This window comes from Vombatus ursinus, unplaced genomic scaffold (assembly GCF_900497805.2).
Source record: "Vombatus ursinus unplaced genomic scaffold, bare-nosed wombat genome assembly UNPS02014906.1, whole genome shotgun sequence".
Lineage (NCBI taxonomy): Eukaryota > Metazoa > Chordata > Mammalia > Diprotodontia > Vombatidae > Vombatus > Vombatus ursinus.
Window position 1 is genome coordinate 574,461 of NW_020954684.1, and position 17,983 is coordinate 592,443.

A 17,983-nucleotide genomic window follows, 5' to 3' on the forward strand; every position below is an offset into this window, starting at 1 on the left:
AAGTAGCAGGATACAAAAGAAATTTTTAAAATATGACAATTTTGATATATTATTAACAAAAACTAGGAGAGGAGCAAGAAAAAATACCATTAAAATAATTTAAAATCATGAAATAATCAGTGAGTTAACTACTGCGATATACATTTCTTTACTTAAACTGCTGTAGTAATTATGTTTGTTGTTCTTTGCCCTCTCATTTTTGTCAGATAAGAATTCTTCATATCTGTCATTCCTTTCGGAGCACCTCTATTTCACTGCCTAAGACAAACAAGCATAAAACCACAAATGAATGTAGATAACAGCAGCAGGAGACTTCTTATAGAGATGGAAGAATAAGAGGCTTGTTGCCAGCAAGCCTAGCTCTTCAATAGCCTCTCAAAAACAGCAACAAAAAAAGCCAAAAAGAAGGAAAAGTACCAGAAACTTTCAAAAGAAAATTATTTTTAGAAAAAGCCACATTTCAAAAATGAAAAGCAGAGTTGAAACATAAAAAAAAAAGGCTTCAAAGAAAAGGCAGAAATACCATTAGAAAAAACCCAACATAAACAACAACAAAAGCACCAGAAACAAAACCTGAATTTTCTTGGGACAAAAGAAAATGGCCAATGGATCCACTTAAGGAACTGAAGAAATGAAATTATTATAGGATATTAATTGTGGTTTTTTTTTTGGGTGGGGGGGAGGTGGAAGACTAGGCAATGGGGTTAAGCAACTTGCCCAGGGTCACATGGCTAGTTGGTGTCAACTGTCTGAGGCCAGATTTGAACTCAGGTCCTCCTGACTGCAGGGCTGGTGCTCTATCCATTGTGCCACCGAGCTGTCCCCAAAAAGACACAGATGTTCCAAAGGGTAAATGGATATGAATAAGCAGTTCCTCAAAAGAACTGCAAACTATTAACACCATATGAAAGACTGCTCCAAATAATTTTTTTTAATTCAATCTTATTTTCAGTCCTGAATTCTCTCCCTTCCACCTCTCCTTTCCTTCCTCAACGAGAAAGGAAATTTAAAAACCCATCACAGACGCATATAGTTAAGCAAAATAAATTCCTGCATTAACCAGGGAAAAACCAAAACCAAAAACAAAACATACATTACTCAATTTGCACTCTGAATCCATGTTTTAGCAGGAGTCCTCTGGAATTGGGGTTGGTCATTGTGTTGATCAAAGTTTCTAAATCTTTTAAAGTTGTTTGCCTTTACATTATAGTTGTTACTATATAAACTGTTCTCCTGGTTCTGTTCACTTTACTTTGCATCAGTTCATGTAAGTCTTTCCAAGTTCCTCTGAAACTATTCCCTTCAATGATTTACAGCACTAGCATTCCACCACCACATATCATAACTTGTTCAGCCATTCCCCAATAAATGGGTATTCCCTTCTCTTCCCCTATGTGAAATAGTGAAATGGATGGTTTTAGAGAAACTAGAAAGACCTCTATGAAATGATGTAGAATGAAGTGAGCACCACAACTTCAAAAGACCTGAAAACCGATGAGTGAAATGACCAGCCATGATTCCAGGACTAAACATAAAGCACATTCCCTACCTCCTAAGAGAGAGCCATTGTTGCATTGTGTTTGTCCTTCATTCTCAAAGAGGACCATGACATCAGGGAGATAATGACATGACTTTGATTTGAGTGAGGGAAGGCTGTGCAAGGTCACCAGCCTCACTTTCTCCTCCAGAGCCATCTGGATCTAGTGGCCAGATATTCATCAGGATGACTGGAAATGGTCCAGGATGCAATGAAAGACCCTGGCCCTTTTAAACTAAGGTCTTTTCAGGTTCTCACTTTGACTGAGGTAATGCCCATTCAGCAAACAGGCCTAACAGAGAGCCATAGATTGTAGATGGAGATATATATTTTTTGGATATGAGCAATGCAGGGATTTGCTTCACTTATCTAATACAAAAGTTTCCTTTTAAAAAAAAGATTTCATTTGGGGGGTGGAAGGAAAACAAATCTCTCATTTTTGGAGAACTACTGTGGACAGGATTCTTTTGTGCTCAGCAGAGGAAGAAGCAAGAGGAAGAAATGGTCCTTCCCTCCTCAGAATTTTTAAAGTATGCTGTGCTTTTTTTTTTTTCTTCCCCTTTCTTTATTCAACCACACTCAACTCTGTATTACAATTATCTAACTGGGCATTCATTGTATATTCCTGCCCAGATGGAACGCTCCTGTCTTCTCCTTCATTTTCATAGCCTTTTTCTGTTGTTGTTTTTAGGCAATTGGGGTTAAGTGACTTGCCCAGGGTCACACAGCTAGTAAGTGACAAGTGTTTGGTCTGAGGCTGGATTTGAACTCAGGTATTCATGACTTCAGGGCTGGTGCTCTTTCCACTGAGCCACCTAGCTGCCCCCCATTTTCATACCCTTTTAAGGACTTACCTCTCTTTTAGGACTTTGCACATAGAGAACTGCCTAGCGGGTTTCTGCCATTTCCCCCCCTCATTAAGTCACCAGAAAAAGAAACAGAGAAAAGATTCCTTCAATATTCTATACATTCTTCTTTCCTAAGGACACTGCCATCTGTATAAACTACTTGAAAGAAAAATAAATGGAAAAGCCACACACAGAAAAAATGTAATCAACCCAAAAAGACACAGGTGGGTAATTTATAAGGCATCTATGAAGACTTATGGGAACTGTTTTTCCCATATATCTTTCATGAATTAGAACGTATTTACTTCCCCTTTGATCTCACCTGCATGCTATCTTGACAGTGCAGCCCTTGCAGAACAAGCCTCACTCACTCCTCCATTACCTAAGCTGGCAGGACCTAATCAGATTTTCAAAAACAAAGGGAAGAAAGGTATGGTGACTAAAAATCTAGAAAAGATAGCTTTAGCCTTTTCTGACAGCATTCTAAACTTAGGAGAATGTGGTGTATGCCAGCCATTAGGATTACATTTGATACAAACTCTCTTATAGTGGAAAAGACAAAGAGATGGAGATTAGATGACAGCAAAATTAGGTAAGATTTAGAACTGGTTGAATGGCTGGAGTCTGGTCCTTAATGTTAACTTGAAAGGAGATTTTCTGTGGAGTGCCACAGGGATCTGTTCTTGGCACTTTGCTGTTCAACATTTTTTGAAATCATCTGGATAAAGAGCATACTTATCATATTTGCAGATGACACAAAATTGGAAAAGATAACTAAAATACTGGATGGCAGATTCAAGATGCAAAAAAAGTATTTTCAGCTGGGAGTATTGGATTGAATCTAGTAAGATTAAATTCAATAGGAATATATTTAAATTCCTACAAGTAAGTTAAAAAAATCAGCTTCCCAAGTCCAATATGGGATAGGCATGGTCAAACATCTGAAAAGCTTCTAAAGGACTGAGTGAACTGTATGCTCAATATTGGAGTTAACAGTAATAAAGAAAATGGGGATGTGTGACCTAGGGATGAGAAGACTTGGGAAAGGTAGCTATCTTTAAATATGTGAAGGGCTACTATTTTGAAAAAGGACTAGATTTATTCTGCTTGATCACTGAGAACAGAACTAGGAACAATGGGAAGAAATTTTAAAGAGACAGATGTAACCTTGTTGTAAAGAAAAAACTTGCTAACAGTTAGAATATCCCCAAGTGAATGGGTTGTCTTGGGAAGCAGAGGATTCCTCCTCAAGCTGAGGCTGGATGATCACTTGTTTGGTATGTTGTAAAGGGGAACTCTTAGCTAAGTGTTAAACTAGAAGAATACCGAGATCCCACATACTCTCTCAACGAATTGTATGAACTTCTCAAAGCTGAAACTTTAAAATTCTACACTCTGACCTCTCTATCCTTCCACCTCTTCCACTCACTAAACCTACTCTTCATTTTTATTTTTAACTTTTGGTTCTTTGGGCCTTTTCTTTAACCCCTCTCTCCCTCTAGTTTCTCATACCCAGTCTTGACCCCAGTGATTTGCTACTGAAATGTTTCCTATTAACCTCACAGGGTTGGAAGGAACCATTGAGACCAGCTAGTCCAACCCAGCAGACGCGTACAACAATTCCAGCTGCATCATATTTGACAAATGGTTATCCTTCTTTACGTTAGGATGGGTTTTTTCAGTTTGGAAAGGCTTTCAAGTACGGTCTTGATCACTGTCTGCTTAACTCAATATGGAGAGGCTCAACATTAGTAAGCTCGTGACTAGGTCATGAATTTTTGGTCACAGTATCCCATGAAACAACAAAAAATACAAAATAGTCTCAGTCCTATGCAGTAGTGTCCTTCCTTTTCTCTACTGACAGGGACAGAGTGGAAGGAAAGGGGTAAAAGGCTACTAACACTCACATGGTGACTGTCCTAAACTTGTTATCTTTCCCAGTGCTTACCTATCACAGTGTTCTGAAATGCACACAGTAGGCACATGTTTGTCAAATGAGAGAATACACACAAAGCCTTGGCTTAAGTCAAACTGCTCTAATCACTTTCCCCAAAATATGTCTTCAATAAGACACTATGTAACCTACCTCAAGCTTCTGTGGCTACTCATGACAGTATGTGGGTGACATAGAGGACACTGCAAAAGAGAGGCTTGGAAAAGATGATCTGTAAGACTCCTTCTAACTCGAAAATCCTACAATTTGAGAGAAGCAGCATGGCATAGGAGAGGGCTAGACTTGGAGCAGAAATCCTGAGCTCCAATCTTGCTACACAACTACTAGCAGTATGATCACAAGCCAGTCACTTAATCTCTAAGAGCCTCAATTTCCTTATCTGTAAAATAAAGATAAAAATACCTATCTATAGCATCTAGCTCTCAGTATTACAGTAAGGCTAAGAGTTAAGATGAGACATGGAGCACATTATGGATGCTAGCTCTCATCATCCCAATGGGAAATAAGTCTGAAAACAGGCAGGAGTCAAATCTTGGAGGTTTAAAATGCTAGGCTAAGTGCTTTCTTCCAGAGCATATTTACTAAAACTGGAATGGACAGAAAAGATGAACAATGCCACAGGGTAAAGGAAGACAGGCAAAATTGTAAAATGTTTCACTATTTAAAAAAGAATTTTTTATTACATATAATTTTAAATTTTGCATAAACAAAATTAATGTAAATGTCTTGAAGAGATTAAAGGATAGGAAGTTTTCTAAAGAATAGCAAACTACCAACACCCATATGAAGATATGTGCCACATCACTACAAATAAGAGAAAGGCATATTAAAATAACTTTGAGGTTTTACCTCATGCCCAGCAAAGTCAATGTTGGAGTGATAGCAATAGGAAGACAGGAACACTAATCTACTGTCACAATAAAGGTATGAACTGGTCTGACCATTCTGGAGACCAATTTGGAATGGTACAAGAGAAATGACTGAACTGTTCATACCCTCTAATCCAGGTAATTCAAGGAAGTAAAAGCTAAAATGAAAGGTCCCATACATGTCCCAATATTCATAGCAGCATTTTTTGGTGGCAGTAAAGAACTGGAAACAAGTAGATGCCCATTTACTGAGGAATGGCTGAATAGTGGGAGGCAGCCTACTGCCAGTGGCAAGAGGAAAATGGATCTGGGTTTGAATCCTATTTCTAATGTGTGCTGCCTGTGAGACCTCACACAAATCTCAACCTCCCTGGACTTCACTGTCCTTATCTGTAAAATGATGGACCAGATAGTTCTGAGATAACCTCCAGCTCTTGATCTATAATTTTATGAGGGTAATAGATTATAATGAAGCAGAAGAATAACGAGTTCAGCAAAACGTGAGATTTATATGAACTGATATAGAGTTAATAAGCAGAACCAGAAGAATGTACACAGTAATCACAATAACATAAATAAAAAGGACACGGAAAAGAAGCTAAACTCTGAATCACTGAGAAACAGAACAAACGATGGGAGCTACTGCCCTGCTGTCACCCAAGAGGTGGGGGCTACAAAGGCAGGATGGAGCATCCCCTGCTGGAAGCAGCCAACAGAAGGCTTGTTTTCCCTTCATGGTTCTGCTTTTCAGAGCACGGTATATGGTATAGAAATTACTGCAATTTAAAAAACAAAAGGCATCAACAAAACTAAAATTTTTTTTAAATGCCAGGCTGTTTGTATTTTATTTCAGAACTTGGGCTCTTGCCCTTTTTTGGTGTCATGGGCACAAAGTCTGGCGAGAGTTGTGTTCTCAATGTGGAGTGATGCAAAAGAATGTTTTCTCTCTTTTTAGAATAATTTTAAATGCAAAAAAACACATAGGATTACAAATGAATTATACTGAAATAAAGAAGTAATTTATTCCCATCCATGTTCACAGTCACCCCTGAAATCCATGGACCCAAGTTAAACACCCCTATTATGGAGGGAATAGAGGAGCGCACACACATTTTTTGAATAAGGGAGTGATGTGGTCAGATCTATTTCTTAGGAATATTAATTTGACAGTTGTATGGGGGATGGATTCAAAAAGACAGACTGGAAGCAGGGAGACTAATTACAGGTCACTGAAAAAACTATTGCAGTAGTCCAGCTGAGAGATGGTACAGGTGATTTAGAGTGGTGGCTATGAGTGAAAAAAGAAAGAGAAAGGGGACAGATGTTAGAGATATTATGGAATTAGGATTGCTAAGATCTGGCAACTGACTGGATATTAGTGGAGGGGCTATGAGGGAGAGGCAATCATTAGAACAACTTAGGTTGTGAACTTGATTTTCTAGAAGGATGGTATTCTCCACAGAAATAGGGAATGTTTGAAGGTAAGGGAAATGAATTTAGGGTGAAAGAAAACGAGTTCTATTTTGGACATGTTGAGTTGGAGATACCAATAGGATATCTGGATGAATGTCTAGCAGGCACTTAAGAATTTGTTGAATTGGTTTCTCCCCTTGCACTGTCCTGCCCTCACATCTACCCTTGGCTTATCCAAATCTCATCTCCAGTTCTTCTGGGAAGTCTTCATTGGCCATACCACCTGAAACTGATTATGTCATTTTTGTGTTTGTATCAACAAGGTACTGTTCTTGAACAGGACCTTGTATATAGCAAGCACTCAATAAATGCTTATTGATTGAACTCCTAAAGCACTTATTGTTCTAACTTGATAACTTGAGTTCCAAAGTTAATTACTGACTGACTGATATAAATGTAGACAGTGGAGAATGGGATGACTTAGTACTAACACGTTAAAAAAAAAAACAACAACAACAACAAAACCCCCAACTCCCTCCTGGGTCAAAAACTCAACGAGTCAGTTTATTTTGCACTTGTCTGTCTCCTGTACTAAACATTCGCAGGCGAGTACACACACTGTAAAGCTAACTGAGATACTGTAAACCTGCAAGCACCAGAAAAATGTTAGCTCTGAACATTCTTCTCTTGCCTCTCCAGAGACTAAACTAGATTTAAAAAAAAAACAAAAACAAAAACAAAAAAGATGGCTTACTCCTCCTTCCTCATAAGTAAACTGTTGCAGGGATCACCAAACTTTGGTGATGTGTTGGTTGGTTTGCTAAACTGCTTTCCACCCCTCCCTCTCATTTTTTTTTTTAAGAAAAATTTTTTATTGATAGCTTTTGTTTTTACATTGTTTAAATTTGCTCCTGTATCTCTTCCTCTACCCCTCAGAGAACCATCCCATAAAATGAGATTTTTTTTTTTAAAGAACAAAGAAAAAGAGGAAGAGAAAAAAAAGCAGCAAAACTGACCAATACCTTTCCTCTCTTTTTAAAAATCTATATTATGAGATCACTGGACAGGTGGAAGTGAAGGTATAGCTTAAGAAATGAATATGACACCCACATGTACAAAAATATTTATAGCAGCTCTTTTTGTGGTGGCAAAGAATTAGAAAATGAGAGGATGCCCATCAATTGGGGAATGGCTCAACAAGTTGTGTTATATGAATGTAATGGAATACTACTGTGCTATAAGAAATGATGAACAGGCTGACTTCAGAAAAACCTGGAAGGCCCTGTATGCTCTGATGCTGAGTGAAGTGAGCAGAACCAGGAGAAGGCAGTAACAGCCACATTGTGCAATGACTGATATCGATAAACTTAACCCTTCTCAGCAATACAAGGATCTAAGATATCTCCAAAGGTCTCATGATGGAAAATGCTGTCCACATCCAAAGAAAGAATTATGGAGTTTGAATGCAGATCGAAGCATATTGTTTGCTATTTTTTTTTTGTTCTGTTTTGTCCCGTTTTCTCTTTCTTGCGGTTTCTCCTATTGGTTCTAATTCTTCCTTACAACACCACTAATGTGAAAATATGTTTACTAGGAATGTATATGTAGAGCCTATATCAGATTGGGGAGGGAGACAAGGAGGGAGGGGGAGAAAAATTTAAAACTCAAAAGTTTATGTGATTGTTGATAAATCAAAATAAATTAATTAAAAAAAAAAAGAGTTGTATTAGACTTCCACCTGGCTGTAATTTTCCTGTGGTTTCTGGTTTCATTTATAGCAAGAATTTCAAGATTGATATGACCCAGTTGCTCTAGTAGTATAACCACTTGTTCACTGGTGAAGGATCTCAAACAAAGAGTACTAATAGCCAGCTTAAGTTTTATACATTGTCTAAGAACTGCTTGACTGTTGGTCCTCTCTGACCCCCTTTCTTCCATTCTGCTAGTATCACTGCAAAACCAAAGGGAATCATAGGATCATTGGCCATTTTGTATTCCTCATTGTTCCATTTGGTCACAGAACTCATTACCAAGTGAGAAGCCCACTGAGAAGCCTCTCTGTACTTGGCCATGCTAGCCTCACAGAGCAGGCAGTCTGGTGCAAGGATTATAGTCTTTCCAGTAAGGTAGGACCTGCTAGAGCTTATACTATGGTTGACATAGCCTTTGAGAAATCAGACTCCCCTCCAAGTCATGAGGAAGCATAAGAGGAAAACTTTGTATCAGTCAAGTAGATGTGCATTTTTTTCCAACCCACTTTCTGATTTATATTTAAGGGACTTTTTTAGTATAGGGCTAGTCAATGAAATGACTTTAAGATTTTTAAAGTTCTGTTACTGTGGATTTTATAACATGCAGAGTAGAGAGAAAAAGGAGTGGCTGGAAAAACAATGCTGAAACAGGAAGCTTTAGAGACTGAAGAAACTTGTGGCTGTGAATGTAGAGGAAAGATTAAGAAATGTAGAAGTTAGCAGCCCAGCAGCAGAACCTGCTCAGATGCTTGCTATATAACTAGTCAGAAATCCCATTTATTTACTTAATGTTTAACTACTGTCAGGTGGGCCTTGCCATTTTATTTTTTATGGCTCTAAAAAACCTTTGGGTACCACATAACAATCCCCTCATTTATTAAGCATCTACCATGTGCAAGATACTTTGAATACAAAGATAAAATAAAATTATAGTCTTTACTCTCATGGAACTTATGAGGAAGATGGGGGGTGGTAGTGATAGTGAAGAGAAGAGCAGAGGGCAGGGATAAATAAAAAATATAATCAATCAATATGCACTTAAGTGCCAATTATGTACCAGGAACTACTAGGTGCTAGGGATAAACTGGTAAAATCAAAACAGACCCAGCCCTCAAGAGACTTACTTTCTGCTTGAGGGAAACATGCAATACAGGTGTATATATACAGAAATAGATACAAGATAATTTTTTCTTTTTAGGGGGAGGTCACTAGAACGAAGTGGGAGTGGGGGTTTGAGGAAAAGACAGGGAGAGAATCCGGAGGAAAGGGCTCATATCCCATGGCCACTAAGAGGATTTTTCTGATTCTAAGTTCATGTTCTTTCCATTATATCATGCTGCCTCTCCATGTGACATATCTTTGGATCTTCCAGATCCTGTGTGACAGGAAGGTGGCTGGCTAGAGACTTCTGAGGTCACTGACCAACCCCTCCAAGGGGATAAGTACTGAGGAAGCAAAAGCAGGCAGTGGAGCACCCAGTATTCCAAGTTGGTTCCAAGTTGGAATCAGGTAGAGGAGCTGTAGGCACATGCAAGTTCATGAAGCAGCAACAAGGACAGCTGCCCAGGCAGCTTTAGGAGGAGAAAGGGCAGCCAAAAAACAAAAAAGGAACCTGGAGACACACACTCCAGAGGCAACACTGGGTCAAGGTTGGGGTCTTTGGGATTTCATGGCATTTGCCTTGATCAGGGGTGGGGAACCTGCAACCTTGAGGTTCCCCACCCCAGGCCTTCAGGCCACAGGCCCTGAAGGTTAGAGCCAGTACTCTTGATTGATACTCAATGGTACTGGGGTAATGAGTATGGGGATGGTCCAGAGACCTAATGAGGACTGAGTAGTACAAAAATCTTTCAGGTAGGAGCACAGCCCTGGCAATGCAGCTAAGGTGGCAGAAACCAATAAAGAATTAGTACAAAAGCAGCTGAAAAGATCTCTGGAAGGTGGGGATTGTGTACATGAGATCCCAGAGACAGATTAAGTATAACAACACAAGATAAAGTAATGTAAAGTAGTAAAGGAGATCTAGAAAAAGTATGCTAAAAAACTATACGAGAAGGGAAAGAACCCTTTCAATGGGGCTATGTGGTGAGAAATCAGAAAAGGCTGGTCCTGAGAGCTGAACCTGGGAAGATGATGAGGAACTTTGAAGTCAGGAGGGACAGTGTACATTCAAGGCATGGGGGAAGGCCTGCAGGCGACATCATATTACCAAGGTTGGGGTGGAAAGGAGTCTGTCGGGTTTGGCTGGAGCACAGGATGTATAAAGAGGAATAATATGAAATGAAGCTTGGAGTTTAAGCTAGAGGCAGATTGTTGTGGGCCTTTTATAGAAAATTAAGGAGTTGGTGTTTTCTCTAGGGGAAGCAGGGAGGTGATGTGGTCATAGCCGAGTTTTAGGAAGTTTATTTTGGTTAGCTGTGTGAAGAATGAATTGCAAGAATGTCTGAACAAATGGTGGTGTATTAACATGATTGATTACTGTTCTACAAGAAACGAATATGAAAAATTTGACTGATCAGGAATAAAAAAAGCAGAACCCAAACAACCAAAGAATACATGATAACTATAATAATGTAAGTGAAGGTAACCCACTCCAAATAGAATTCAAGTCAAATATAATGATGAATATTGTGTGATCAGATGACTGATGTTGGAACATCCGCCATACTTTCAGAAAAGAGTTGAAAGACCATTAAAGTAGAATGTCAGATGAAAGGGTAGACTCTCATATCACAGTAGGAGTCATTTTTGCTTAACTGTTGCTTTTGTTATGAGGGAAGGTACTATGGTTGGAATAATTACTGGGAAGTAAAATGAGTAAAAATTTTTAAAAATTAATAATTAAAAAGAGAATGATTTACAAAAGGGAGAGATTGGCATCTGACAGCTATTATAGGAGTCCAGACTAAAGGTGATAGCTTGAAATAGGGCAGAGAAAGTAGATATTAGAGAACATTAATTTGTAGTGGACCCAGTCCTCATGGATTAAATACTTCCCTCTAGTAACATTAAATAGTTCAGAGAAGGCCGGGCAGATAGGGTGTAACCTAGGGTTGAAGATTAGCAGGCTTGAATAGCAGAAGGATAAAGGGTGGAAGCCAAAACTGTGTAAAACTGATAACTGTGTAAAACTCTAGGGTCCAGAATTTGAAGGAAAGAAAGGAAAGTTAGGGCAAGAAAATAGTGAAAAATGGAGACTGGCAGTCAAGGTGAGGATTAAGAGAAGGTTTAGGAGGGAATTACTAATAGGAGGTATGAAAAATTGGGAACTTGAAATTTCAGTGGAAAGAGTGAGAAGTCAAGAACTTGGAAACAGACCTGATCAGCCTGAAGATATTTCCTCTTCTGTATTTGGATGAGAGCATGGGATTTAGAGGTTGACGCTTATTGAGGCCACTAAGACCGAGAGTAGTGTTTGGGGAGTGGAGTGAACCAAGTATTGTACGGATTTGATTCCTAAGGAGCCTAACATGATCTCAGTCCTAAGAAAACTGAAAGTAGTTGCTGGACTGAAGAGGACTTCCTTTGATCTTAAAAGTCACTAATTTGTGTGATATGAATTCAGGAAGCTCTCACTGCAGTCTCTGATATGTTATCTGTGCCAAACCACAGCTCCAGGCCAAGAAGAGAGCTAGAGGAGCCCTACTGTGCTGAACCAGGTGACCATCTGCTACATTTTGGCCAGAGCCCTGATTCAGAAGCTGGGAGGTGTCCACATGCTAATTTCATAACAAAAGAATGGAAAGGTTAAGGAGGAACATTCTAGAAAGCATTTATCTCCAGATACGCGCCCCCCCCCCCCATAAGAGTCCAGACCAAAACTGTGTCAGATGAGTGAATTTTAATCTGTTTGGAGCACTGGCCCTACTTCCAAAGTACTATAAAAAGAATGTCTATGTGACTGTATATACAGAGCTTGGACTTGGATTCAGAACTCTGAAGGCTCAAATCTGGCTGCCCTGGACATTTACTAGCAATGGAGTCACGGGCAAGTAAATCACTCAGATGCTCAGTTTCCTTATTTGTAAAATGAGTATAAAAATAGTTGTACTACTCACCTCATAAGGCTGCTGGAGGGAAAGTGCTCTGCAAACCTTAAAGGGCTATGGAAATGAGAGCTGTTTTTATCTCTACTGCACAGATGCATCAAGTAGAGTGGGTAGAGAACTGGCCTCAAGAGTCCAGCCTCTGCATGTAATGGCTGGAGTTAACTCTCCATGCTGTTGTTTGCAGAGCAGTGACCTATCTTTCTGCAGTGGTAGAGGGACTTTTCTTACTGGGAACTCTCTTTTGAAATGAAACCATAGTCCTTAATGCTGCTCTGCCCTCTCTCAACCTCTCCAAAAGAGGCACTTTAAAGGTTTGTGTAAGTTTTATTAGGCACATTACACAGACGAGGAAATGGAGGTTCAAAGACTTTAAACAAGATTAAGTTGTACAGCTTGGAGGGCAGACTCCAAGTCCAAAGTTATTTCCCCTTCACCCCACTGTATTTTTTTGGGGGGGTGGTGATGGTGGTGGTGAGGCAATTGGAGTTAAGTGACTTGTGCTGAGTCACAAAGCTAGTAAGTGTCAAGTGTCTGAGGCCGCATTTGAACTCAGGTCCCCGTGACTCCAGGACCAGTACTCTATCCACTGAGCCACCCCACTGTATCTTAACACACATGATGAATTAAAAATCAATTCACATGGAGAACTGTGACTCCTCTGAGATAAACAGCGTCATCCTATGCCAGTGGTTCTCAAACTTTTTGGTCTCAAGGATCCCTTTATACCCTCAAAAATTATTGAGGACCCTCCAACACACAAAAAAGTTTTTGTTTAGGTGAGTTCTACCTATCGATATTTACTGTGGAAATGAAAACATCTTAGTATTATTATGAAAATGGTTTCGAGCTCACAAATCCCCTGAATGGGTTTCAGGGACTCCTAGGGGTCCCTGGACAACACGTTGAGGACTACTGCTTTAGACTCTTCAAGGAAAGGCTGGAAATCTGGTGTAAACCAGGTAGGCATTAAGTAGCAGGGTGAATTTTGTCTCCGTGTTCTTCTCCCTCCTTTCCTGTACTACCACGTACTCTTCACCCCAAAAGATACTCAGGTGTCTTAGGGCTGTACAAAGCCCCAAATACTGTGGAGCCCGGCCTGGGCTTCCTGTTGGGAAGGATATCCTGTTAGTATATACTGCCTTATTCAAAGAGAATTACACTGCACCTATTCAAGTAACTCTCCCTTCCTTCACAGAAATATCAATTAGATGTTAGGAAAATGGAACTAATTTTAAATAATCCACACAGTAATAATATATGACTAACTGGTAGGCCTAACATTGCAAATGATTTTTTTTAAAAGAGGTACTCTGAACCCAAATTAATCTCTACATGGTAGAAGGTGGTGTGGTCTCCCCTTCTGACTGGGGGTGGTAGTAAGGGATACCAAAGAGTTGTACACAGTAACAGGGCTTTCAATTTTTTTTCTTTGATAACTGTGTGAAAGAACAAAGTAAAAAACTTAACACCATACTTTTAGTTTGCTGATTGCTAATCTACCCAGTGGAAGCAAATATACATTATTTCCGAGTGCCTAGGGTAAAGGAAGGACATCAGCACTTGAATCTGTGACCTTTCTTGTGTGCATAAAATCTGTGGCTTTATGTGTCTTCTTTCCCACAAATAAAGAGGTCTGCTTCTGCATGAAAATTTTAATTGTATCACAAAATGGTTACTTCTTTACAAAAAAACCCCACAATTTTACGTGGTATGAGTCTACATGTATTTGTTAGCATTACTGACTGTCTAAACAGCATTAAGAACATCCTCTTTTGGGGCAGCTAGGTAGCGAAGTGGATAGAGGTCTGGCCTTAGAGTCATGGGGACCTGAGTTCAAATCTGGCCTCAGAAGCTTGACACTATCTAGCTGTGTGACCCTGGGCAAGTCATTTAACCCCAACTGCCTCACCAAAAATAATAAAAAAAAAAATTCTAAATAATTTAAATAATATCCTCTTTACTGGTTACTATATGTTAGATGGGCCTAGAACACAAAATGGTAATATTGAGGACAAGAGTGTATGTATGATTAAGGCAACATATGACTACCCAAGAACTTGGAACACTGCTGTGTAAAACATGCTGATGGTGATAACTGAGAGTGAAAGGACAGAAGTGATAGAGCAGCGGAGATAAGAATTGGCCCACCAGCAGTAAGGACCATGACTTGAAACAGAGTTCAAAGTGATGGGAAAAATATCCATAGGGAACATGATAAATACCTGGAGTAAAGGAAAATGGCATTATCTTAGTTATACTAAATCTGAGTTATATTCTAAAGGATAATACTAATTTTTAATCAACCTAAAAGTGAACTTACATAACACCTATAATTTAGATTTTGAAAAATATGCTTTGCTAGAACACTATTAACACAAGTATCTATTAGTAATGTACTATTTCTTATTAGATTAGGTCCAAACTCCTCAAGCTGGCATGAAAAGCCTTGTACCATCTGGCTGTACCTTATCAAGCCTTCAATCCAACTACACTCTTTACACCCACTCACCAGCCCATTCTAATCCATGACTATTCATTCAGTGGCCTGCCATCTCCTCATTCCTCTCAGTCAAACAAAATCTTACCTATTTCTCAAAACCCAGTTGAAGTCCCACCTTTTTAAGTAGTTAATCCAACCATTACCTCCCTTCTCTGAATTTCTCTAGCAGAGCCCATACCACACAATTCAGAATTTAATTATGTCTTGCTCTAGTTTCATGCACACATTCCATGAACAAAAATCTTGCTCCACTAAATAGACTATAAGCTTGTTTAGGACAGAAACTGTCTCATTTTGTACTGTTCCGCAGCCTCTAGCACAATCTTCCACTACAAGTGCTACTCCAACACCTCACTGTGGCATGGAAGTTCTCCAAAAAGGATGTCAGAAGAGACCAAGGTGTGGCTGTTTCTTCCAAGCTAGAAAAGCTACTAATGACCTAGCAACTGAGGCCCCAGCCCTAGCTAAGTTAAATTCCAAGGGGGCTGACCATTGGGTGCTGATTTCTGTTTTGGCTAAGGCAATTCAAACATTGTCTACAATCTGCTTTTATAAAGGACCTCTACACAAAACCATAGATCTTTTAAAGTATGTGCCAGCATAGTAGGAGGCAGCTAGATGGCTCAGTGGATAGAGTGCTAGGACTGGAGTCAGGAAGACCTGAATTCAAATCTGGCAGCAGACACTTACTACCTGTATGACCTGGAGCAAGTCACTTTTTAACCTGTTTAGCCTTAAACCACCGGAGAAGGAAATGGCAAACTACTCCAGTAACTGCCAAGAAAACCCCATAGACAGGACTGGTGAGATATGCTCTACAAGAGTCACAAAGAGTGGGATTAGAATGAACACATCTAGCACATTGTAACCAGTAAACAGGGCATTCTTAATGCTGCTTAGACAGTCAATAATGCTAACAAATAGCATGGTACAATAAAGAGTGCTGAACTTCGGTCAAAGGACCTGGATTTGAATTAATCTAGGAAAGTCATTAACCAACCACTCTAGGTCTCCGTTTTATCCTCAATATGAAGGGCTTGGATTAGATGAGCTTTAAGGTCTGGTTCGTCTTTACATCCTAAGCTAGTACACTATGTAAAAATGTTCTTCAGCAAACAGCCTCAACTCTTTAAACAAAACACTTAAGGACAAGAGATTGGTGTGAAGGAGAAGAATGTTTTGTAATCGTGTAGAAGGACCTGATGTACATGGTAAAAGAAGGCAGTCATATTGGCTAGTGAGTACATGAATATACTGTGTTTTCAACATAACTGTCCACACAGCAGAAATCTGTGAATAACATTTAAAGGTTATTTAAAGGAGACTATCAGTCCTTTCCCTTCAATACCAGCAAGTTCTACGGTGTCGGGTGGGAGGGATATATAAAAATAGATATAGTATAAAAATAACGGACACTTTCCCAGACTTATTTCACGTGACATTCTTGCACGTACTACACACACAAGCCTAACTGGTTTGATACTAGATAGAATCTCATGTACTGAGATTCTATCTTCTGTCCCCGGGCTTTAGCAAAGGCAGTTTTCCTTACTTGGCACCATCTGCTTATGAGAATTTCTAGCTTCCTTCAAGGTCCACCAGCTCAGGTGCCCTTTTCTTGAGCAAAGACTGTTCTGCTCACTTCAGTTGTTAAGACCTTTCCCCTCCTGAAATTACCATGTTTACTTTGCCACAGAAGAATATAGATAGAAGCTACAGGGAGCAATGGTTCTGGTGGTTTTCTGTCTTTAACCTCTCTGATCCAGCAGCTAGCAATTCAATACAATAGACATTTATTAAGAGGCCTAACAGTTAATGCCAAGAAAACAAGGGTGCTCCATCAGCCACCACCACACCATCCATATGTGGAACCACTGGTTACAGCAAATGGAGAAGTTTTGAATACTATGGATAAGTTCATTTACCTTGGTAGTGTATTTTCCAGGGATGTACACATTGATAATGAGATTGATGCACAAATTGCCAGTGTTAGCCCAGTATTTGGGAGGTTCCAAAGGAAAGTATGGGAGAGAAGAGGTATTAGATTGACTGCTGAACTGAAGGTCTACAAAGCCATTGTGCTGACCTCACTGTTGTATGTCTGTGAAACCTGGACAGTATACCATCGCATGCCAGGAAACTGAATTGCTCCCATTTGAATTGTCTTAGGAAGATTCTGAAAGTCACCTGGCAGGATAAAACACCAGACACTGAGGTCCTTTCTCGAACTAAACTGCCAAGCATTCAAACTCTGCTTCAGAGAGGGCAACTCAGATGCACCCAACATGGTGTCTGAATGCAAAATGTAGGCCTGCCAAAAAGACCATTTTACGGAGAACTCACACAGGACAAGTGTTCACGTGGTGGTCAGAAGAAGTGATACAAGGACATTCTCAAGGTCTCTCTTAAGAACTTTGGAATTGATTGTGTGACATGGGAGACACTGGCACAGACCCGCTCAGCATGGCATGCGTGCCCACATCAGTGAAGGTGCTGTGCTATATGAGCAAGGCAGAACTGAAACAGCTCAAGAGAAACGCAAGATAAGAAAACTTAAGAGAACCCACCCCAAAAGTTCATACAGACTATCTGTGCCCGACCTGTGGTGGAACATTCTGAGTTCATATTTATCTGATCAGCCACAGTTAAACTTGCCTCTAGCACAGTGACGTCATTTTGTTCCTGTTCAAAAAGGAAGTACAACCACCACCAAGCACCTACTATATATGCCAGTTTCTGGGGTATACAAGGAGGCAAAAGACAGTCCCTGCTTCAAGAAGCTTATAATCTAATGGAGGAAACAACACGCAAAACGAATACACACAGAGCAAGCTACATATACGATAAATAGAAAATAATAAAAGGAGGGAAGGCACTGGAATTAGGAGAGGTTGACGAAGGCTTCCCGTAGGAGGTGGGATTTTATTTGGGACTTGAAGGAAGCCAGGGAGGTTATGCCTTGCAGACTGTGGGGGCCTGGCCTGTTGAATTGGGCTGAACTGGGAGAGAAAAGCGAGACACCCAAGGACAGTACACACACACACACACACACACACACACAC

General features: G+C 39.8%; 1 protein-coding gene and 1 non-coding gene across 2 annotated transcripts in view; one reads left to right on the forward strand and one right to left on the reverse strand.

Moving 5' to 3' along the window:
- The window catches only part of LPCAT3 (lysophosphatidylcholine acyltransferase 3), a 29,859-nt gene that overhangs the window by 11,072 nt on the left and 804 nt on the right, over nt 1-17,983 (reverse strand). The window lies entirely within an intron of this gene.
- LOC114028993 lies at nt 4,897-5,003 on the forward strand. Its single transcript, XR_003567431.1, has one exon. It is a non-coding gene; the product is annotated as a U6 spliceosomal RNA (small nuclear RNA).